This window comes from Perognathus longimembris, chromosome 16, assembly GCF_023159225.1.
Source record: "Perognathus longimembris pacificus isolate PPM17 chromosome 16, ASM2315922v1, whole genome shotgun sequence".
NCBI lineage: Eukaryota > Metazoa > Chordata > Mammalia > Rodentia > Heteromyidae > Perognathus > Perognathus longimembris.
Genome location: NC_063176.1, coordinates 27292554 through 27318262, shown reverse-complemented (window position 1 = coordinate 27318262; position 25709 = coordinate 27292554).

Here is a 25709-nt window from a genome sequence, read left to right as displayed (position 1 = left end):
GGTGATGTGAACTAAGGGTGTGACAGATGTGTTGGTGCTTCCTGGTATCAGGTGAATTTGTGCTAGCAGAAGCTTCTGGCATGTAATCCTCAACCGACTCTCTGATCATAAAGACTCAGACCTAACTTTCAAGAGTTTATCTTTGTATCTTTATTTTTCTTTGCTGTTTTAAGTAATACATCTCATATTATGAAATTCCCTTTCCTCTCACACATGCCTGTAACCATCCTGAGGCCTTCCCTTTCTGAGGCTCTAGAAGGGTCAGCAAAGCACCTGCAGAAAGCCACAGAATTAATAGTCGTGACTCTATGGGTTGCATGTAGTTGCCTTTGTATATTCTTTTTGTTTGAAAAGGTTGTTCTGGTGACACTGGGGTTTAAACTCAGAGCTTCACACATGCTATACTGGTGCTCTATCATTTGAGTCATGCCTCACATCCTTTCCTTGTTAATTTTTAAAATAGATTCCAGTGAGTTTTGCTCAGGCCAATCTTATACCAAGATCCTCCTACCTGTGCTTTCTGCACACCTGAGATTATAGATGTGAGTCACTACAAATGCTTGTGTATGGAATGGAGCCTCACTAATTTTTGCTGGGGCCTTGATCTTCTATCCTCCTCTACCTACTCCTTTCAAGTAATGGATTACATGTATATTTTACCATGCCTTGCTTATTCCCTCCCCTCCCCCCCCCCCACTGGGGTTTGAACTCGGGGCCTCACTCTCATTTGGCTTACTGGCTTAATTGTCATTCTACTGCTTAATCCATGACTTGAACCTGGCTTTTTGTTGGTTAATTGTGGATGGAGTCTCACAAACTTTTCTGCTCAGGCTGGCTTTGAATTGTGACCATCTAAATCTCAGTGTCTTGAGTAGCTAGGATTATAGCCACTGGCACCAGGTTTAAATTTTTTACACTAATTTTTAAAGAAACTAAGAGGACTCTGAAGACTGAATTTGTCCCAAGGGCAACCATTTGATACTCTTCTAAGTGGATGTTGAAAGAAAAATCAGAGTTTTCTGAACAGATAGCCACCTGCTTTGTGTGTGTGTGTGGGGGGGGGGCGGTATCTGGGAGTGGAAGGGGTTTTCTAAAGTGTTACTCTGCTTTGCTTTGCTATCCTAAATGCATTGGATTTCCCCCTCATACTTATCATCTCATTGCTCCATGTTAGCTGCAATATAATCCAGAAATCATATCAACATTCAAGGTACAGAAATCCAATGGTGGAAAGAAAGAGTAGTATAGGATTTCTTTTCCTAGAAGTCTTGCCAGCAGTCTTCCCCTTGTTTCATTGGATGATCATCACATGGTTGCAGTTCAGGCTGGGAAAACAAGCATGTTGTGGAGCTGGGCACACCAGTGCTCCAAACAGAGCTAGGGTTGGTTCCTGAGTGGGCAACTTATAGTGTCTGCCACAGGCCAGTTTACATGACTTTCATCTAGATTTGCAAAGTGTTGCTTTAACTAAGCATTTAGTCATTCAGTCAATATTACACTTGGGTTGTCATATGATGGAAATTTGACTCAGACAATATGTTTGCTCTTAAGAAAATCAAGTAGTGGAGTTTTCCAAGAATAAACAACTTGATTTGAGAGGGGTGTGCAGAAGGTGGTACCCAATTCACCCTTAAGGATGAAGAGGATGGAGAAACTGAGCTAGCTTCTAAGAGGAGGTTTTGTAAGAAAAACATCTTAATGGATGAGGGCAGATGAGTGTTGAGGCTGAGCACACACAGATCAGAAGCCAGGGCCTGAGTGTGTGTGGTGTGAATCAGCCTGGTCTCCTTTCCAGGTGCTTAAAATGCAGGGCAATTCAAAGAAGGAGGTGATCATGTGGGGAGACAGATGCTGGGGCTAACCATGAGATGATAACGCCATATGGAGACTAGCATCAATAAATGCTGCCACAGCCCCTGCTGGGGAGAAGAGCAGGAACAACAATGTGCCTGTATGGCAAGAGCTAAGATGACCAAAAAATGGTTCCAGCTGCACAAGCAGAGAGGAAAGTGCCCTAGGGCTCCCCTGCCTTCTACTCCTCATTATTTTTGTCAGTGTGGTCTGTGAGCCCACAGAAATTTCCAGCTGGAGGTGTGGTACCTAGGAGCCTGGGAAATGCATCCTTCAAGGCTCGGCTGGGGTGGATAATCAAGCAAAGTATGGGCGAAGATGGATTCAGAACAAACACATCCAGGGACAGGAAAGGTCCCTCTTTACCGAACTGCATACCATGGTTGTACAGCTCCACAGGAAGCAGTGATTACATGCCACAACTGTGCTAAGACTTCTGCCTGTATCAGCCATGTTGCTGGGCATAGGTGAGGGAGATAGAGAGGAATTGTGACACGGAATTTGAAGCTATGTTCATACCAGGCAGAGCTGTGCACATTTGATTTTGGTCCTAAAGTCACTGGGGAATTCAGGAAGAATTGGAAGAATTGTACGTTAATTTGCATTTTGATGTGCATGTATGTTGGGGCTGAGACTTGAACTCGGAGTCTGGGTACTGTCCTTTGCTTTTTTCCCCCCTCAGGGCTGGTACTCTATCACTTGAGCTACTTTTTCACTTCTGGCTTTCTGATGGTTATCTGGAAATTAGAGTCTCATGGGTTTTCCTGCCAGGGCTGGCTTTGAACCATGATCCTCAGAATTCAGCTTTCTGAGTAGCTAGGCCCGACCCACTAGTGACTGGTTGCATTTGAACTTTTGGAGGATCATTCTCTGACTTTGCCTGAGGTTCTGTGAACTGCAAACTCATCAAGGTCAGCAATGGAGAGCCTATGAAGGGGCCCACTCCTCCACACCCTCCCAGATCGCACAGTGTCACTTCTGAACACTCATGTCATCTGTTGACATGTCCAGGCTCTTCGTTTACATTAGTTCAGCAAAATTGGAGGGGCAGACCTTTTAAAACAAAAATATTTGCTATTAATCTATACAATGGCTCCCATGGTTGATGTATTAATATATTACTCACCTCATTAAGCCACTTCCAGAGAAATCTACATCTTAGTAATGTTTTGTTAGTTCTTTAAAGCATATTATGGTCCTTTTGATTTGCTTTCCAACCTTTAAAATAAATTGATGTCATTTGTCATTCGCTTGTGGAAGGGTCAGTTGGAAACAGAGCCTCAGATTAACTTGAAGTGTTGACACAACATTATCAGAGAGCCAAGACTAATGGCATTAGGAAGAGACATGCAGGGTCCTCTCTTGCAGTCATATCTCTCACAGATGAGGCAGAGCCCACACAGATAAAGCAGCCAGTCCAAGGATCTGATAACAGGAGTGGAGGTAGGGCAAAGCTACACTCCCAGACCAGGACTCCTTCCTCATCTGGCTCATTGCCAACATTTTCACAGCTAATACAATCTGTTAGCTTCAGATCTGACCAGATGGCGAAAAAGTTCCCATCTTACATGAACTTAGGCAGAAGAGGGAGCTCATTGACTCCAGAAATAGTTTAGGGGGTACCAGTTTCAGGCCTGGGTCATTCCAGGGGCTCTCTGTTGTCATGAGAAAACTTTCTGTTGTTTCTTCTATTACTTTCTGAGCTCCTATCAGTCAGATATGCTCCACCTATAATGTAAGATGGTACCAGAATCCCAAGGCTCACATCTAGTCCCTTCTGTCTCTCTAGTGGAAAGCATAGATTTGTTTTTCAATGCTAACAATGAAAGTCTAGGAACTGAATTTCACTGGTTTAGTTTAAGCCACGTGCCCACTTATGAACAAATCATTATAGCTGAGGTGAATGGACCACTCTGATTAGCCATGTCTGTCCAATCAGAGTCAAAAGATGGGATCAGTATCACCATAGACAAAAAAAAATTGGTTTGTCCAGTTTAACAGTAGGGATAGGTTCTAAGAAATGCATCATTAGGCAATTTCATCACTCATGAATATCATAATAGTGTACTTACATCAACTAGGAGGTTACATATCACTAGGCAATATTATCATATGGGGCCATCATCCTATATGTTCATCACTGATAAAAATGCTTTCTGTAGTACATGGCTGTATTTGGTGAGCTATGGAAGTAAGCTTTCCAGAAAGAAAAAGAAAAATTCCATTGACTCAAGAAAAGAAAACAGGTGCTTAGGCAGGCACAGCTGAAATACTCTCACAGTGTTTAGAGATAGTCAAGTAGAGCAGATTTCTAATGCAGGAGAGCTTCCTAGTGGCTTCTATTCTGCTGTTTGAAATACTCAGTGTAGGTAAGGTGCATTTCTGAAGCGCAAAGCACTTACCCCAACATACAGTCCAGGGAAGCCAGCTGTTCCCGAGACATTTATCCATGAAGCAGTGGCTGTGAAGGCTCCAGGTCCCACCCTGAGCATAAGCTGGGACGTTGTTCCTTTACAAGATGGCTCTTGCTTTATAGAGAGTTACTCCAGTAGTTTTAAAATGTTATTTAGAAGACAAGCATCAGTGGCACATGACTTAAAATCCTGGGGGCTGAGACTTGGAAGATCTCAGTTCAAAGTTAGCTAGCCTAGGCTAGCTTTGGAGAGACTCTATCTCCAATTAATCAGCAAAATGACAGACTGTAGGTGTGGTTCAAGTGGTAGAGTGCCAACCAAACAAAGAAGCCAAGAGAGAATACCAGGCTGAGTTTAAGCAGAGTATCCATATTAGCATGTAATGTCCTCAAGGGAAGAATAAGGAGTTTGGAAGAAGGTGAATTTGTCTACTCACAATGCCTGCCCCCAAAGAAATAGATGCAAATTAATCTGAGCATTGAAAATGAAGAGGATGCATACATTTCCAGGATCATTATATGTTTGGGGGCCCCATTGGACCTATCTTGCTCTGTAATAAATTAGCAAAACCAAATATTTAGGAAACAAAAATATGTAGGATTTTATGTCACTGTAATTTGCTCATGGCTTTGCCCTTTGAGTTCAAGTAACCATTGTTTGATGAAGCATCGTTCATTGTGTTTAAAAGCCACCATTTTCTCCTGCGAGGCAGAGATAGAAGGAGAGTTCTGTAAACATGATTATGAAAAATTAAATATAGTGCATTGTAAAAACTAATAAGTACAGGAAATATGGAACACTTGGAATAACTATACAAGTTGTGTTCAAAGCTGAGCAAAGTATCTTTTCCTTATGAAGTAAAAGATGAGCCCCACAAAAAAGCCCAAATGTATAAATCACAAAACAATAACAGAAAATAAGTACAATGGTAAAAAAAAAAAGTAAAAAGATGTGAAAGATCATCTCATCTCATAATTAAAGAAATACACAAGAAAATGGCACAATAGATTGACTGAACCCAGAGTTAGCCCCACCTATACCAGAGGGGTGCACCAACTGCCAAAACTAGGAAAAGGGTGGGTGTTTTGAAGGATGCAATTTGTCAAGAAGCTCTAAGAGGCCACAAAACACTCTTATGTTTGATTCACTATCTTTGAGAATTGATCTAAGGAAATAAGTTAGGAAAAAATGTAGCCATGGTTTATTATAATAAATTACTGAAAACAACCAAGCTATCCCACACAGAAGAACTGCGTATGTTATGACACATTCATTGTATGTCTGATTAATTAGGAAACACATAAATGTAAAAAAGAAGTTAATGCCATCTTCATTTGATTCCACATATGAAGGTTTTGAAGACTATTTAAGAAATAGTAACAGTTTCTTTTTTCATGCCTGTTGGTGCTTGCCTAATTTACCTTAAAGGACCATAAATGGAGAGGATAATAGTAATAAGTTAAAAAAAAAAGCCAGACACAACTGGGTGATTCATTCCTGTATACTACTCAGGAGGCTGAATTCTAAGGATGGTGGTTCAAAGCCAGACCAAGAAGAAAAGTCTGAGATTTTTATCTCCAATGAACCCCCAAAAATACACTGGATCAGAAGTATGGCTCAAATGGTAAAGTGTGAGCTGTGAACAACAAAAGCCTAGTGAGAACATGAGGCTCTGAATTCAAGTATGGGTACAGGCAAAGGAAAGAAGGAAGGGAGGGAGAGAGGGAGGGAGGGAGGGAAAGAGAGAGAGAGAAAGAGAGAGAGAGAGAGAGGAAGAGAGAGAAGGAGGACTAAGGAATGTTAACCTTCCTAGTTTAGCAAGGGCTTCTCCCTAGGCATCCCTTTCTTCTTCTTCCTCTTCTGGGGAAGGCAGAATAGAAACAAGAGTTTCCTTGGAATAGAGGCCTCTTAGCCTCTTGATGGATGTCACTGCTTGCCCCAACCTGGGGCTGAAAGATAAGCAAGCTTGCCCCATCAAGGGGCTTTTGATCTGTATGCTTGGAGAAGCAATTCCCTGGCAGAGCTAAACCTCGCCCACAGTGTCTATGTTAAAAGCAAAAGGTTCTTTCACACACAGTATTCCATCCTTTTTAGAAATATTTCTCGAATTCCCCACTGTTTGTCACACCACTATTTATTAGCTTTTATGGAAGAAGAAAAGTGGAATACCCATAGAAATCAGGTGGCCCAATTTGGCTCCAGATTCTATCTGGAGATAGTTTCTGCTCTTCCTATCTCTTTCTGAAGTCTCAACCTTGTGATAAAATTCCTTGTGGGAATTTTTACCAGGAGATGATGCTCAGGACTAGGCAGAATCCTTTCATGTTTAGATGAAACCTATGTTTATTTCAATTCAGACATACTGAATCCATTTCAATAGTTCTGTATTCTGTCCCTGCCCTGATTGAGAGATCAATTGATATTCTCTTCCCTCCCTGAGGAGTTCTAGGAAATTCAGATCTGACTCAGAGCTTAGGGATGGACCAATAGAAGCAATCAATTTCTAAGGCCCAGGTGTATTTGGGGCTGACATATTTTCAAATGGTCCTAGCTTCCCTAATGTATCACTCCAAGCTCATGTCTCCCACTTGATTTTTATTTCGCTTTGTTTCAATGTTCAGCCTGGACTCTTCATTTTTCTAGCTATGGCTCATCTGGATGGAATTGCAGAGTTATGCTCTCCCACCTGATGGATAATTTCCTGCATTGCATGTTGCAAGACTATCTGGTGAACACTCCTTCCTCTCCTGCTGATCCAAAGCATTTCATAATTCTTCAGCCCTTCACATAGAAGATCCAGCCCAGGAGCTACAGTGACTCAGAACTGCATGGATGGTTTCTTTGCATTCTCACTCATTTCTTTTGTTTCCTTTTAGTTTCTAAGTTAATGTTTGGGGGAAGTTAATGTTTCTCTGGAAGTGTTAGGTCTTGAATTCAGAAGTCAAAGACAGTGTCTTTATAGCCATCTCCTTTGCTGGGGACTTTTCTCAGTGACTCTAAGAAAGGTCCCAGAGAATGGAAGTGCATTGCTTCCCCATCTGTTTATAATAAGACCTCACAGAGCCCCGTCAGACTGGATGAGCCTGGTTTATGGAGTGCTCAGAAATCCACAAAAGACATTCATCTCCCAAATTTCTTCATGGTTAGCAGATATGCAGTGAGCAAATACTTTACACAATGGAGTGGCTGGTTCCCTCTCAGTTGAAAAGTCAGTGCTGTAAAAGAGCTCTCCTTCATTCCCAGATCCTCTCTTCTGTTCCATATGTATGGAAATCTTTACTTTTACAAAGACTTTTACAAAAGTCTTTCTTCTTCCTTTTTGTGTGTGACAGTAATAATGTTTAAACTCAAGGTCTCATACAGTCTAAGCTGGCAGTCTTAACACTTGAGCCATACCTCAGTCCTGCTTTTGGCTGGCTACTTACTTCTTTGGAAATGGAGTCTCACAGTCTTTGCTGCTTGAGCTGACCTTGAACCTCATTCCTGCCTCATGAGTAGCTAGGATTGTAGGCCCAAGCCTCCAGGTTGAAGCCATTTTTCTTTACCTTGAAAAAAGCTGGACACACTGTAAGAGGAAGGAAAAACTCCATGAGTCACTTCTGGGAGTAATTTGTATGTTCTTTTTCTCTTGGCTGTGGTGATGGTTTCATAGGTCTATTCATAGTCTCAAAACTTCCCAAGGTGACACTTGGTTGCTTGTAGGTCATGGTGTCTCCATGAAGCGATTAGGATAAAAACCTGTATCTGTATTTCCCTTTTCTGATCCAGGAGTCCCCTCTACTGCCTTGTAATTGTTGCTACAAACTTGGATCAGGTTAACAGAAAACAATCCCAACTCCGTAAGAAAATAATTATGGCCCAGGCAAAACTTTCTAAAGTGATGGGTGTGTTGCTTCATTCCATAATTTCACCTTTGCTCAGAACTTAAGAACTTAATGCCAGACTCGGCATTAGGAAGAGAGATAGATGTAAGGCCATTTGCTTTGAGTAGCAGGCAGAGTGATAAAACTCTATCAGAAATTGGACTGAAAATATGGCTTAGTGGTAGAGTGCTTGCCTTAGCATGCATGAAGCCCTGGGTTTGATTCCTCAGTACCTCATAAACTGAAAAGGCTGGAACTGGGGCTGTGGCTCAAGTGGTAGAGCTCTAGCCTTGAGCACAGAGAGGCTCAGGGATAGAGCTCAGGCCCCGAGTTCAAGCCCCATAACTGACAAAAAACCAAACCAAAACAACTCTACCAGAAATCACTTAAGACAAAGCTGTATGTGAGAGACAGTCATGGTCCCTGCTTTGGAAGACCCTGGGCAGTTTTTGAGGTTAGCAAGTTACTGCCCTAAGGGTTATCAGGTGGCTGACTCCTCACCAGTTCTCACTGCCTGCATTTAGGTAATATTATCAGTCAGTGTTAATGCTAAAATTTCAAACAAGTTTCCCTGGAATGGAGCAGGAAATGTGAAAGGAGAGGAGAGGAAAGGAAAGGAGAGAGGAGGGGAAAAGGAGAGGAGGGGAGAGAAGAGACGAGAAGGAAAGGGAGAACAGGGTAGAGGAGAGGCAACTGTCATTTAAATAGGGGAGAAATTGCCTTTTATCCTTCACTATCTAAAGCACATTCATTTTGCTTATTTCTTTAGATCAAAAGTTAACATTATGTTCATTACATGAGCTGAGAGGGGAGTCACCAGCTGGGTTCAGACCCCAGCCCCTCCCCCCCCACCTTGAGGCCCAGGAGTGCAGCCAGGCAGGAGGTATAAAACAAATCCCATTTCTACCTGCCCATGGCCAGGCTTGTTGGCTGGCAGTGTGCTGGGTGCTGCAGACATGTTCTTTTCAAGGTCTCCACTCTGATCCCATCACAGGCTCCATCAGTGACCATGTGAGTCCAAGGTCACATGATTTGGATGATATTATCAGTAAGTGCTCCCATAGCACTTGTTATGTGCCAGGCACTATGGCAGCTGCTTTATGTGTGTTTAACACCATTAGCCTCACAATAATCCTGTGAGGTGTGACACAGCCTTGTTCCTATTAGAGATGAGGACACTAAAGAGAGAAGAGGAAAGAATAACTTATCCAAGGTCACATGGCAATCCATGCTTCACTAAAAATGTAGCAGTGTGTGCCTCTCTAGTATACTGTAGACACTTAATGCGCGTACGTGTGTGTGTGTGTGTGTGTGTGTGAGAGAGAGAGAGAGAGAGAGAGAGAGAGAGACAGAGACTGGAAGAATTGGTTCTGGCAACATATTTTTTAAAATGTCACTTCATTTTAACTCAAATCCCTTATTTAGCTCACATAGCATTTAGAGTTCATCTTGACACAAGGCTTTTGCTCTGCCAGAACTGCACAATGCCCCCGAGGACACCAGTCACTTTTCTCTCTTAGCACCCAACCCCTTTGGGAGCTATGCCTGTGGCAGTGGGGGTGGGGGTTGTCAATCTCTCCTCCCCATGGGAAGGAGCATGTGTCTAGGCCTGGCCAATCTAAACCCTTCCAAGTGGGATTCAAATGTATTAATATTTGAGCAGCTGGGAATCCATTAAGACCGCTCCTTGGGATTGTTGATGCATGTGCTTAGAGGGAAAAATGTTTCCTCTGGAAATGTTCATTAAGAATGGTACGCTGATATGCCTGAAGTTGTTGCCTGTTGAGTCCCTGTTCCTCTTTCCTCTGGCCTCCCCATTGCGGAAGTTCATCATAATGGAATAAAGTGATGCCTAACTATCACTCAGGCAGAAGTGGGTGATAGGAACAAAGGAGAGAGGAACATACAGAGTTGTGTCCTTCGAGTTGTAGGAATTTCTCAGACCCATTCAGGCACTGAATTTCCTGGTAACATTAGCCAAGAGATTTCCTGTGTTACTTAAGATGATTTTACTTAAGTTTCTCTTACTTCTTACATCAAAAGTACTGACAAACAGATGACATATTCTTTTTCCTCTTTAAAATATTAAAATCCTATCTCCTCTAAATTTACTTTTTTTTTTTTTTTTTTTTTTTTTTTTTGGCCAGTCCTGGGCCTTGGACTCAGGGCCTGAGCACTGTCCCTGGCTTCTTCCCGCTCAAGGCTAGCACTCTGCCACTTGAGCCACAGCGCCGCTTCTGGCCGTTTTGTGCATATGTGGTGCTGGGGAATTGAACCTAGGGCCTCGTGTATCCGAGGCAGGCACTCTTGCCACTAGGCTATATCCCCAGCCCCCTAAATTTACTTTTAATAGTAACAAGCATTATACATGTAATCTTATTGGGAAAAATGATTGTGATTCTTTACATACTCAAGAGAGAACATTGGTTGCTTGCTTTTTATGTGATCTTACTGTGGACATTTCATATCATTAGAGAGGATCATGGGAACTAGAAAATCAATATTATCCTCTTTGTTATAACTGAAATAGTACCTCTATGAGTAGGCACCAATTGGAGATCACTGATGAAAGCCTCAGGATAAAAATAGATTCTTTATGTAGATGAGGAGGATCAGTAGCAATCAGGAAGCATTCCAGATTCTTCCTTTCAACCAGAATGCATTTAGATGTTCCCATTATCTCCCTTGGTCCTTGAAGACCTGAGATAGAATACTTGTGAGTCACCCTGAGGAAAATAACAATTTGAAGTAAGCATTCCCTTTTCTTCTTAAAGAAAAAAATTCATTGACAGGTGATATTACATCTCCATCCTAAAGCACTGATTTCGAGGTGGTCAAATGTATGGATTGGGAGCCTATCATCCTGAGACCAAAACCTAGGTTCCCCATTTGTGGTCACTTATTTTCCCAACTGTGAAATGGGGACAACAGTATTGTTTATATGAATGGGTTTATATGAATGAGATTAAAGGAGACCGCCCAGGCACTGCTCGTTGCTGGTACTGGGGACACAGAACATGCTCACCAGTGGCAGTATTATTCCATGAGCGTGTGGAGGGTGGGCATCTAGTGTGTGGAAGAGCACTGGGAAAACCAACCAGCAACCCTGATGCTGGCTTGCTCTCCAAACTCTTCTGGCGTGATTCAACACACCTCTCCCGTCTTCCCTTGACCCAGGGTGACAGTGATGGCCTCTTGTCTGGGCCCCAGTGGTGGCAAACCTGAGGCAGGTATTTGGAGGATAAAATGAGGTAGCAGACATGGAAGAAGGTTGGAAAGAGTAAAGAGACCTTGACAAATAATCAGCACTCTCTGGGGCACATGGTTTATTCATACAACAAATATTTACTGTCGGGATCTCTGAGGACCCCTTCTCCTCACTTCTCCGGAGGAGATGCTCAAATGTTGGGGTCTCTAGGACCCCTTCCCCCCCCTATCTCCTGGGGGGAATGCCTGAACCTTGATTCTATGGAAGAAACTCTGCCCTACCCCTCATACTGGCAGAAGGAGTAAGGCGTGTCCTTACTGGACTGCTCTAGGCTGAAGTGGGATGCCGAAATCCCTTCCTCGGCCCCCCCATAATGTGTCAGGAACCGCAGGACAAAGATAACGGGGAGACGGTTGGATGGTTGAATGAGTCTCAAAGGATTTAATTGGGAGGGGGGTTTATACAGTGGTAATGGCAGGAATGGGAAGGACTTAGGCCATTGGCTAAGCCGGGCTGCTCATCAGATGATGTCAGGAAACTTCCTTTGTGGGCTGGACAATCTCTATCATGGTGGCACGCACGTGTTCGCCCCCCAGGGGCCGGGGGCTTCTTTTCCGGTTGAGGCTGGAAGGTGGGAGGGACTCGCTGTTACACTGTCCCAGGGTTGGGGGAAGGGCAGCGTCTCGTTCTTGGTGCCCTTCCCCCACCAAGGCCAAAACTGAGTCCCCAACAATTTACCAAATGTCTACCAGGTACAAAGCCTAAAGTACAGTCTTATCGTCAGGCAGCTGAGAAAAGCTGCTCTGTGATGAGAGAAAGTTAGAAGAGCAGGTTTAGGTAAAAACTGGGGAGATGTCAGGAGTTGGGGGTGAGAGAAAGAGCCAGCTCTCCTTCCAGTTTCTCCATGTTTTCCTGAGCCTTTCTGCGCATGGCCAGCCCAGAGCCTGCTCCCCTGCCTTCTGTTCCTCCAGCCAGCCCCACGTGAGTGAAGACAACCATTTCCACGTGTCAGGGTCATGGCTCTGATTTAAAGCAAGCTGCTTTCCAGAAGTGTTTTGAGCAGGTCTGAGATGACTGTATCAGAATGGGGAGTCTGGCCCCATTCTGGTCCCCCCCCCAGTTGCCAGCACATCCTTCCTGGGCTTTGGTAAGCACAGCCAGGCTTCAGCTAAAACGGCACAAGGTGGATTCTGTGGCTTCTGGTCCCAGCACCCATGTCTGCCTCTTCTGTCTGCTGCATCCTGTGTTCATCCATTTTCCATGCATGAAGACCTTTGAAGGCATGTGCTGGCAGGGTAGCAGGGGAGCCCCAGTCCCTTGGATACTCAGGTTCAAGAAGTTTAATGGAAACTTTGAGATCTTGTAAAGCAAAGTGAGAAAGAGCAGCTGCTCATCCGCATGGAGCCTCCATTAGTAATGAGATGTGCATTTGTCATAAAGGTAAACACACTCTAAAATGGTTGGTGTGGAAAGGGGGCCTGAGATGGGGAGATGGCAAATACATAGTTGCAGTGATTCACATGAGGTGCAAAGCAGTATTGCCCTATAAGTAGCCTCCGTGCTGCAACCAGAAAGAATCCCAGGTCTGCAAGTCTTCATCTGCCTCACATCTGGGCTCCTTGGCCAGCCTCTCAGCTCAGTGAAGCCCACTGACTTCAGGCATCCAACCTAGATGAGACCTTCCATTCCCAGATCTTGCACTTCCATGTGCTAGTTTCTGTCTTCAAAGCTGCTACCTCTGCCTACAAGGGCCACCCAGACTGCTATTTTGGGGAACAGGCATACAAGCAAAGGGTTTTCAAAGCCCTCTCAATGGTGGAAAGTCACATGTTGGATCATCATAAAGGTCCTTAAATCTGACTGAGGGAGCTAGGAATGTGGTTTGGGTAGGATAAGGCACAAGTTAGTACAAAATGATCACTGATCTTTATGGAAGGAGGCTAGACAGGGATTGTTCTAGAAGGTCCTTTTATTTAATTCATTCAATAACCTCATGATTAGACAGCACCTCTATAGTTTTACAGAGTAAGAAGCTAATGTACAGAGGGAATAAGTAATGTGGCCAGGGTCACACGGCTTCTTAGTGATAGAGCTAGAATCTTATTCTAGAAACTTTATACTTTGGCATCTACTAGGCCATATCTCTGATTTAACTGAGTGGCTTATTAACTACTGAGCTCAAGGGTTACTTGAGGGATTCTTGACTCAATCCCTTGCTTTTCCACATGTCATAGACCTGGCTAGAGGTTCATCCCTGGAACTATTTCTCAGGCATTGTGCTTCATGAAGTTTCTTACTCAAATATCCATGCCTTCCTTGGAGATCATTCTTTGGATATACTTTATTTTTTATTTTCATTTTTAATGTAGTTTGTTTTGTAATGGATTGTTTTTTTAATCATCCATACAGTGTTTGTAAGTACAATTTTATTAAACAGGAGTTCCAACAACTATCCATACAAATTTCACTAAGTTTTATAGCATCAATATTAGAGAATAAATATTTCATATAAGCAATTTATAATAGTTAATCATGAGTACTAGTCATACAAAGAACACCCCTCAAGCATTCAAGTCTTCTCCACTACATAGCTAGCTCATGAGATAAAAAATCTATATATTTGCCAGAATGTACTTTAAAACCACAAACAATGGGAAGTTTAAGTAGTCTCTGAGTTTTAGCATTTAAATGGCCTGTGTGAAATCTCAAATTGCCATAAATCTAAATCACACTGTGTTGCCTAAAAAAAGATCTATTATATAGAACCCTGAATTTTTAAAACAAAAGTAATTATTTTATTTTTATCTGTTTATATTTCTAACAAGTAGAGATTTATTGTTTTAGAACCATATCAAAAACCTGTATTTGGAAATGGCCAACATGGTGTGTCATTCTTTGGATATACTTTATAAATTAAAGATTCGGGGAAAAAAGAGATAACAACATGGGAAATGGGACTGATACATTTTGATAGAAGACAATTCTAGGATTCTGTGGAATAAAATGGAGATGAATGTTTCTTATCCATCCACCCATCTGTCCATCCGCTCATCCCATCCATGTACTAATGCAAACATCCCTCATTTATTTAACATCATTTATTTGTTATTCTTAAAATATGCCAGATGCCAGTGCCTCACATCTCTAATTCTAGCTACTCAGGAGGCTGAGATCTGAGGATCATGGTTCAAAGCCAGCCTGGGCAGGAAAGTCCATGAGATTCTTATCCCCAATTTACCACCAGAAATCTGGAAGTAGCTCAAGTGGTAGAGAGCTAGCCTTGAGCAGAAGGAGCTTAGGAACAGTGCTCAGGCTCAGAGTTCAAGGCCCAGGACCAGAAAAACATAAAAAAGTAAAATAAAATTTAAAAATGCACAGAAGTCTTGTTAATTAAAAATATATATAACTCTGCATTGGGAATTTAGCCAAAAGGAATTTCTATGTTAATTTCTAGTATGGAGAAAGAGAACAGGAATAAAGAAAAAAAACTAAATTAAACTGTTTCAAGACTAAAAAAAAAAATATATATATATATATATATATATATATATATATATATATATATATAACTCTGGTAAAAGTTGCCACATTTTAATTTTACTACATAAAGTTAAAAAAAAAAAAAAAGCCCAGCACCATTGGCTCCCACCTATAATCCTAGCTACTCAGGAGCCTGAGATCTGAGAAAGAAGGTTTGAAGCCAGCTTGAGCAGGAAAGTCTATGAGATCTTATCTCTAGAAATAGCCAGAAGTAGAAGTGTGGCTTAAGTGATAGAACACTACCCTTGGACAAAAAAGCCAGATGACAGCATAAGGCCTCCAGTTCAAACCCCAGTACTGGGATAAAAATAAATAAATGAATTTAAGCATCTATTTCATCATTCTTTTTAAGCCCATAGGAATTAAATAATATCAAAAATCTGAAAGGTGAATAAATGTAGCATTGATTTTTTTTTCCTTCAAACCAGTCACAATAGGCCCCAAACACTACACTAAAGGTCAGCAGCAGGTAAATGAACATTAGGGGTCATGTGCATTTCACCTTTTAATACAACACTTTTGCTTATGTAGCTGAAAAAATAGGATGGCATTTATTATACTCTTTTATAACTCAGACTTTCCATTACCTTCATCTGGTTTCTATCCTCCCCCACCACACAATTAGTCTGAATAGTTGAGGTTTTTCTATTGTCTCCAGGACGGTTCTTGAAGACAAGGTCAAATCACGGGCAAGTCTCACAGGTCAAAAGTATTCTGCCTTGAGTCATATGGATGTCTCTAAATAAATCTAAAAAAAAAAAAATCACAGTGTTACTGCAAGTTATTAAGTGTTTAAACCAAGTGGGTGAGTAGGTCTGGGGCCAAAACCCAAGAGCATATTTTTGAGATGGCCAATGATTTAGAAATAATAATCCATCACCATGCAAATGAGTGGAGAGCTAGCATCAGCTCTGAGGCAAAAGCTTGGCATGATCAATGGCTGGGGGTCAGAATTGTTTGCAGCTAGTGACCTTTCCTGCTCTGATATTTTTTCAGACCTTTTTGACCATTCGGCATTACACAGTTCTTCTTAGTTTATGAGCTGCGGGTTATCTTGAGGGCAGGGGCTCTTCTTTGAGGGGGTGTGAGAATTCTACCAGGTAGGCTGGGTATTATCACTTTGTTACTTGCCTCTTTGACATTTGGGGGGACAACCCGTTAACAGTGTATTAAATGTCTGAATATCTCACTTGAGAAGCAAAGAACACTGTGAGAAGACCCGAACTAGCTTGGTGAAGTCTTTTAGGATTCTGATCTGCTGGAATCTTGCAGGATTCTCCTAATCACTCAGGTTTCTGATTGAGAACACAAAGATCTATTATATCGAACCCTGAATGTTTAAAACAAAAGTAATTATTTTATTTTTATCTGTTTTTAATACAAATTTTCCCATCCAATCTCGTGTCTATAGACTTCTGAAAATAGATGTGGATTCCCAGGTGGATTCTTTCATTGACAAGTCAATGACCTTGAGCAACATAACCTCTAAGCCTCAGTTTCCATGTGTATAAAAAAATAACTAGGGGCTGGGGATATGGCCTAGTGGCAAGAGTGCTTGTCTCGTATACATGAGGCCCTGGGTTCGATTCCCCAGCACCACATATACAGAAAATGGCCAGAAGTGGCGCTGTGGCTCAAGTGGTAGGGTGCTAGCCTTGAGCAAAAAGAAGCCAGGGACGGTGCTCAGGCCCTGAGTCCAAGCCCCAGGACTGGCCAAAAAAACAAACAAACAAAAAAATAACTAAAGCAAACCTTGGGTAAGTTCTTAGCACTGCATCTATGACATTAGGCATGTTCATAAAAGAAAGCAGACACTATCTGAGCTATAAGTAGTCTGTGTGCTCTCTATATTTTCCAGCTTCCCTCCATTAAGTAGTTGGAACCAATGGGCCATAAGTACATGTGTTGAATTTTAGTAAGGCTCATAAAAATTGGTCTGTGTCCTTCTACCATAGAGTCCTTGACAATGCCATGCCAATTGAAACATGGTACAATAATACTGGATCTTTGAGTCACTTCCAGAAGGGAAATACAGACTGAGCCACTTTTCCTTGGAAAGGCACTAAAGATTTTAGGAATTTCAATCATGATAGCTCCCAGTGATGAAGATATATCTATTTTCATTCAGTTGATCAAACTACATTTTTTCTCCCTAGTAGGAGCTCATTTTTATGGTACAGCTAATTCAGTTTCTCTGGGCAGAAAATTCAGGAGAATTCAGGAAAGTCAGAGAAGCTTTTTTGTTTTTTGTTTTTTTTGCCAATCCTGGGCCTTGGACTCAGGGCCTGAGCACTGTCCCTGGCTTCTTCCCGCTCAAGGCTAGCACTCTGCCACCTGAGCCACAGCGTTCCTTCTGGCCGTTTTCCATATATGTGGTGCTGGGGAATCGAACTGAGAGCTTCATATGTAGGAGGCAAGCACTCTTGCCACTAGGCCATATTCCCAGCCCGCTTTTTCTTTTTTTGAAGAGGCTCATTTCCTCCCAGCCAGTGAGCAAGCCACTGTGAAAAATGTGACATCGAAGGCCTATTCCATGCTTGCCAAGACCTCTTCATTCTCTTTTCTGATAATTTCTATTCATCAAAAGTGCATAGAACTTCCCACGATCAACTGTAGTATTTGTTAGCTTAAGGAGTTAAACTTAAGATCTGAACAAAAGCTGGGTATATTCATTTAGGGGCTGTTATAAGAGTTTCACAAACCAGAACAACAGAAACTTATTTTCAGTAGAGGGTGTAGCTTGGGTGGTATGGCACTTGCTTTGCAAGCACAGGCTCCTGAGTTCAAATCCCAGTGCTGATAAACAAAACAAATGAACAAACAAAACTCTAAAAAATATCCAAAAATAAATTTATTTCCTCAGGGTTCTGTAGACTGAAAAGGCTAATTTCTTCTCTCTCTCTCTCTCTCTCTCTCTCTCTTTCGCTCTCGCTCTCGCTCTCTCTTCCCCCCCCCTTCTTTTCCTCTCCTGTTCTTCCTTCCTTTAAAAAAAAAAAACAACAAAACAATGTCTCCCTAGTCTAGGTTGGTCTCCAGTTGACTAGGTAGCTAAAGCTGCCCTCACTATCATGATCCTCTTGCCTCCATATCTTGAGTGCTGGGACTACAGTTGTATATCAATACGCCTGGCCCTTTAAGGCTGGTTTCAGAGGCCTTTCCCTATCAGTGCCATCCTTTCCCTATGTCCTCACACAGATGCTGTGCACTTGTCTGTCACCCTCATTCCTCTTCTTGTGTCTCCTGGATCATATTGAATAGGGACCGATCCAATGGCTTCCTTTGAATTTAATTACCTCCTTAAACATACTGTCTCTAAATACAGCCACATATTGAGATACTAAGCATGAGCATTTCAATATATAAATTTGGGGAAACACAAGTCACCCCATAACTCTGCACAGTCAGGATTGGGTGTGAAGTCATTGGGTCAGCAAGGGTGGGCATGGGGTGGAAGGGTGGTTTAGCCCACAGTGAGATTCTTAGAGCCCATTACAAAGCATTAGCAGCAGCTAGTTGGTGCTCAGAGGCTTTCATTTAGCTCATATGGGTGGACCATGATGTATCTAGAGGCAGTTTAAAGGACTTTAACATTGAAGAAACCATATAAGACGAAAATAGTCAGTTCTTCAATGTTTCCTTCTCCTACCTTAGCAAAAATTAGCATATAATTTAAAAGCAAATGAACAGGCAGTTCAAAATGTGCTTTGTAACCTTGGTGCATTGGTTTGGTCCGTTTCTCAGTCTTCTGCAACTGGCGAGGGGACTGGCTGCTGACTGACTTGCTCTGGGGTACCCCCCCTCGCCCCCCGGCTCAGCAGCATGCACGTCAGCACAGCTTAGGCCACAAGCCTTTCCAATTAGATGAAAAGATTTCCTTTTAAATTGGTTTTGCCGCCCTCTTTGAACATATAAAAGACCAATTTGGGGTTTCATATTCTTTTGGGTCGTTTCACTGTTTCAAACTCATGTCTATGTGCAAAAACATAAAAGGAAGTTAAATCAAGGCTTGAAACAGAGAACTGTGATTAATAGCTGGCCTTTTAAAGACAAGTCACTACACAAAGCTAAGTAATAAATTAATAACGCCTCAGATCATGAATTAATAAGGACAGCTTGCCTATGAGGTAGATGATCCCTTGAGAAAGGCCTTGTAGGCAAAACGTCTCAGAAACTCTGGGGGAGGTGACAGCTCTTGCTTATTACACCATAAAAATATTTTTTCACTTGGTTTTCTTTTTTGAGACAAGATCTTGTGATGTAGCTCAGTCTGGCCTCAAATGTGTGATCCTCCTTCCTCAGCCTTCCAAGTGCTTCCAAGTTGCTGATAGAACCTTAACAAATCCATCTCAGATTCTAGAGTTAATTCCAATTTGAGAGTAGGAAAAAAGACTTCCTTTTAACCTGGTGCTGGCAGCTTGTGCATGTAATCCTACTTACTCAGAAGCTAAGATCTGAAGGATCAAAGGCCAGCCCAAGAAGAAAGCCAATCAGACACCCACCTCCAAGATACGCAGCAAAAGTAGGAATGGATGTATGATTCCAATGGAAGAAAGCCTGTTGAGCTAGCGTGAGGCCTGGGCTGCCCTGGCTGGCTCCACTCCTGGAAGTAGTCTCTGCATCACCCTTCACAGGAAGCCTGGCCCCAGTGAGACTAGCCCAGAGGAGACCTGGAGGGACTTGCAGTCACTTGTGGAATCCACTTGTTTCCTTTTCTTGCATCTGCTGGAGTAAAACAAATGCATTCTAAGGAAGAGCCAGGCACCCATGGTTCCATCCAGCTCCACGGCTGCAGGTCAGTCCACTAATCACAGACTGTAGACCTTTGTGTACCTTGACTGATCACAAGGTATCTTGAGCTTTAGATGATGAACCATTTATAAGATACTTAGCACCTGCATAGTTCATACTAAAGGCATTTCTCAGAGACTTAAGTCCCAGAGACTTAAGTCCCAGAGACTGGCCAGACCTGCCAGGACTGCCTAGGCATTGCCCAAGACCAGATTGTGGCCCGTGGGGCTCAAGGCCAGCAGCAAAGGGCTGCTGAACCTCTCCTATTCAGCTGAGGAAGGCAGGTGAGAGGCTAAGGACAGGCCCTGCTCTCATGGCTGGAGTGCAGGGTTTGCGTTCTGACTAGCCAAACTTCATCCTGCGCATGCCGTGACAGATCAGCTCTGTGGGCCTCTGTATTTGCATTGGGAAAAGAAGAGCTAGAGAATGGCTTTCAAATGTCCCAGCTGCTACACCTGTGCTCTAGCCTGAGCTGAAGGGAGGCTGAGTTGTAGAGCAGGAGAGAAAATGGCCTCCGCACCTCTCCACCCAAGGCCTTTCCAGAGCCCCAGCTCATAGTCACAGCCTTCCTGGTATGTGAGATTGTCAGCTGAGTCTCATTAACATGCAGATTCAGTGTAGTCTTGAGGGGAGGGCTCTGCTGGTCCTACCCGTCCTTTCCTTGGAGTTAATTTGTGCTGTTGTTGATCAGTCCTCTGCATTCCTGGGTGATTGCTTATGAGTAAGCCTTAGAGCAAGACACAGATAGAAAATGGAGAAGGCATGAAGCCTAGTTCAAGCCCCACTGTTGGTGCACACAGACACACACACAGACACAGACAGACAGACAGATAGACAGACAGACAGACAGACACACACACACACACACACACACACACACACACACACACACACACACACGCTTTCAGTTGCTTTATGGCCCAAGCAAGGAGTCAGTACTTTTCCAAAAAGGAAGTTTTTAAATAACTACAATAATACTATTAGTAATAAGTGCTATGGAGCACAAGTTATTATGTACTGGGTATTTACTAAATTCTTTCGACACACTGCCTTTTTCAACCACATATCACAAGAGGCACTTGTAGTCTCTCTCCTTGGGAGACTGAATCAGGAGGATCACTCCAACCCAGGAATTTCAAGCCAGCCTGGGCAACATTTTGAGAATGTGACTACCCAAAGTCTATTCAATCATTATTGGGTCAAATAGATCTCGAATATGAAGTGACAAGCACTTGTATAAGTGCTTTATACTGATTTTATTGTTTTATTAATTTTCACAAGTCATAAGGTGGTTACCTTTAAAGGAGCTATGTTACAGATGAATAAGCTGAATTTTAGATCACATGTGTAGCCCAAACTTATGCCAGTTCAGTGTGGAGAAGGGAAGACTTGCCCTTAGGCCTTCTCAGCCCTTGGGATCTTCACCACAGTAAGGCCACATGGATCCTTCTCTGTCCTTCTCCATCCTCGAGAATGAACCCGACCTTCTTTCTATTCCCTGTTCTTCCTTATACATCTTCTCCACTCTACAGCTAAAATCCCCTTTTCCTATATCTGCATTCATCAGTTCTGTCTTTTAATAGCTGATGATTATGTCTGTTAATTGGATGTGAATATGTCTTGTGGCTGAGACCTCAGTGGTGCTGACTTGGTATCAGACTTGCTATTAGTTTGCTCTTGGGTGCAGCAACGACCTCTCTGCCCGTGGGAAATGGGCATCAACCATCTGTGTAAGGCAGTAGCCTGGCGATTAGTCAAGCTGCTGCTCTCTTGCTCATTATGACAGAAGCTAGAGCCTCCGTGGTGCCCTGGAGGATCAGATGACCCTTCCCAGTGCACTGGAGCACAAGCAGTGGCAAGCTCAAAACCTTGTGTGCTCACTTCAAGTCATGGCCATCCCAGAAGAACTTCTTATTATGACTCGAGGCTGATGATGTTAAAAATAAAGCAAGATAATTAGCTGAGATTCTTGCAGAAGTACAAGGTCAGTTGAGTTCACAGTCTTACTAAGTTTCTCATGCCAAAGTTAGGGAACTAGGGGGGAAATGACACCAGTACTTGGGGTGGGGATGTCAGTTAGAACACCTACCCCTCTACACCCTTCTCTTCTCCTTCTGTGTCAGAGGAGCCCAGCATTCTCCCCCCACTGACACACTGCTGTGACCTTACCCAGGACAGAAAGGGTTCAAGGGCTTTTTATCTTTCTCAAAGCCCGCCACAGTTTCCCCCTGTTTCCTTGTCACCGCAAGACCAGTACCTAAATTCAAATCACTGTATGCTCCAGGGCTCAGGGGCATGTTACCACCAAGGAGGAAATGGCTTTCATTCATCCAGAGGTGTTGCTAAAATATACTTGCAGAAACCTAAGGAACACATGTGGAGTAAATTTTATACTAACAATACTAGGCCATCACTATCTTTGAGGCACAATTAAAGGTCCTTTGCAAACAAACCAAGAAACTTCATTTTATGGAAGAGCCATGTGGAGAATTTGTCTTAATAGAAATGAAGAATATCCTACAGAGTTACAACATTTAAAACAGAATTATAATAGTGCATCAAAGAATACAATGATCAATGTAGCAAAATGAGAATCCAGAGGAATACTTAATCATGAACAGAAATCTGGTTTATGGAAACAAGTAAGTAGTTGTGTTAGCTTTTTGGTATAATGACAAAATACTCAAAACAACCCAAGGAAGGACAAGTTTAGTTTGGCTCCTAGCTTCAGAGGTTTCAAGTTTGAGCTATTCCTTTGGGCCTGTGGTGGCACAGTACATCATAGCATCATGGCAGGTGCATGGAGTGAAGGAGGACGTTCAGCACATGGTCACAAACACACACATATAATATATCACATATCACATATATGATATGTACATTATAACACATGTATACACATATATATGTGTGCATGTGTGTATATATATGGAGGGAGAGAGAGAGAGAATTAAGGTGGTCCCAGTATGCTCTTCAAGGCCATGTCCTCGAGTACGCAAGTAGAAATGTGTAAGTTGGATGAGTTTGAGGCCAGCTTGAGTTTGAGATTGTTTCAAAAAAAGAAAAAAGAAAAACAAAACACAAATGGGTAAACAGAATGTACATTATATAACTAATCTCTATTTAAAGAAGTATAGACAGCTGGGCACCAGTGGCTTATAACTGTAATTCGAATTACTCAGGAGGCTGAGTTCTGAAGCTCGTGATTCAAAGCCAGCCCCAGAAGGAAAGTCCATGGGAATCTTATCTCCAATGAACAGCCAAAAAGCTGGAAGTACGTTTAGCTCAAGTGGTAGAGTTCTAGCTTTGAACAATAAATCTTGGGGACAGGTCCCTGGTCCTGAATTCCAATACCACCACTGGGATGAAGGGGGGGGGGAAAGAAAGTGAGAAAGAAAGAGAGAGAGAGAGGGAGGGAGGGAGGGAGGGAGGAAGGAAGGGAGGGAGGGACAGAGGGAGGAAGGAAGGAAGGAAGGAAGGAAGGAAGGAAGGAAGGAAGGAAGGAAGGAAGGAAGGGAAAGAAGGACAGGAAAGACCTGAAAGTCATAGTAGACAACAGTAGCAGATTTTATCGCTTGGGAGTAGGGAGGGAATGGTATCTGATGAAGAACCCAAGATTCTTTCCTCCTCCTCCTCCTCCTCCTCCTCCTCCTCCTCCTCCTCCTCCTCCTCCTCCTCCTCCTCCTCCTCCTCCTCCTCTTCTTCTTCTTTATTATCAAAGTGAAGTACAGAAGCATTACAGTTTCACATATAAGGCAAGTACATTACTTATCCAACTTGTTGCCTCCTCTCTCATTTCCACCCCCTCCTCAGTCGCCCCCCCCCCCCCGCCAGAAGGTTTTGTAAGTATCAGTTTTTCAATGGTTTGTCTTTTTATCCTTTGTCTCTCATTTTTTGGTATTCCCTTTCCTTGCCCTAGTTCCAATACATATCTATACATTATCTAGGGTACTAAAATCAGTTACAGTAATAGCAGGAGTAAAACCACAGGAAGGGAACAAGTTACAGTTTCGGGGCTGGGAATATGGCCTAGTGGCAAGAGTGCTTGCCTCGTATACATGAAGCCTTAGGTTTGATTTCCCAGCACCACATATATAGAAACTGGCCAGAAGTGGCACTGTGGCTCAAGTGGCAGAGTGCTAGCCTTGAGCAAAAAAAAAGCCAGGGACAGTGCTCAGGCCCTGAGTTCAAGGCTCAGGACTGGCAAAAAAAAGTTACAGTTTCACTAGGTATGTTGAAATTAACTACAGCAATGATATACCACTTATTTCCATAACATGGAGTTCATTTCCCTTAGCATTATCTTATGTGATCATATGAGCATAGTTATTGAACTGTTGTGCTCTTCTGTTGTATCTATCCTAGATATGTACTACTTATTTCCTATGAGGGAAACCATAGGGTTTATGTTTCTTTGGGTCTGGGTCACTTCACTTAGTATGATTTTTTCCAAGTCCTTCCATTTCCTTATGAATGGGGCAATATCATTCCTTCTGATAGAGGCATAGAATTCCACTGTGTATATGTACCACATTTTCCTAATCCACTCGTCTACTGAGGGGCATGTGGGTTGGTTCCATGTTTTAGCAACTGTGCTGCGATGAACACAGTTGTGCTGGTAGGAGCCCAAGATTCTTACTTTTGATTTTATCTAGTTCTTCACTCTTTTGAACTTATAAAATGAGCATGTGCCAAGTTTAGATTTGAACATGAAATTTCACACTTTTAAAAAAGAATCTTCCTTCCTTGGCAAAGTCCTGCTTGTTGGCACTTATTTCATTGCTCTAGGACTTGCTTACTCAAGCCCCAAGCCAGGCTGGATGGGCCCAGGAAACACAGAACAAGGTATTGTGGGGCTCAGAGGCAGGACATCTGGGATCCCGTTCCTGGTTCTTAGACCTTGAGGTAGGATGGTGGGTAACTTGCCCTCTTTGACTCTCAGGGGTTTTCACTTGTCAGGTGAGACTGGGGTAAAGGTGCCTTCCCAGTTGTAAGCTAGATGGATGGACTTCACAATGCCAGGCCCCCACCTGGAGCCCCAACCCTCTTCCCTGTTGCAGCCCAGCTCCGGCCTTATGTGGGTAGCTTCTGTGGCACCCACCTGTTACACTAGGGTCAGCTGACACTGATGGGCCCCAGAGTGCTTTCCTCTCACACCTTCTGCGCTGTCTCAGGCCACTAACAGCCTCCTTGCATCTCAGATTTGCCTCTGTTATCTAAATGGCCTCTTTGGGACAGGGAAGCAGATGTGATAGGCTGCCAGCCAGAAGGGCTGTCCTTGACTAGATTTCAAGTGGGCTGCCCTGGATGTCCAATCACATGAACATTGGTGTGGCTCTGGAGGCGTGCCTGGAAACATTTCAGGTCAGGAAAGGCATCTGTGGAAGGACCACAGCTCCAGGCTAGATGGCTACCTAGATGGACACAGACAAGCTCATGAGCCTGTGCACAGGCCTGTGCACAGCTGCATTTCTCCAGACCCTTCTGTGCCTGGCAGTGTGCTGGGCTCTATGCATGAGATAGGTTGTCTAATCCTCAAATGACCCCAAGGGCAGGTGGGTGGTGGCAGCCCCCATCGCACAAACTCAAGAGTGAGAAAACAAACTGTGGATATGTGTAAGAGACTGCTTGCTTTGCTTCTGAGTTGAATCAATGGGCAGTGGAATCAGTAGCTGCTCAGAACTTAAAAGGCTTTGAGTTGCATCTTCAGCAACACACACACACACACAGAGAGAGAGAGAGAGAGAGAGAACCTTCTTGCACATCAAGAAAACCAGCCTTTCCATTAGCAGGGACCCAACAGGTCCCCCCAAACATCATAATCTTTCCTCAGTTGCTCTCCAATGTCCACTCAACCACCCCCCAAGTGTGATGTCTTTTATATTTTTCTTCTTCAGATATTTTAATACTTATATTTGCTTAGATATGGAGGCTGGGTGGGAGGCAAAGAAGGCCCATGCGGAAACCAACACAAAGTAAACATTAATGTGTTGTTTAAAATATGGCCACTGTCTGAGCCAGAAGTCTGCTCAAAAGTCTGATCAA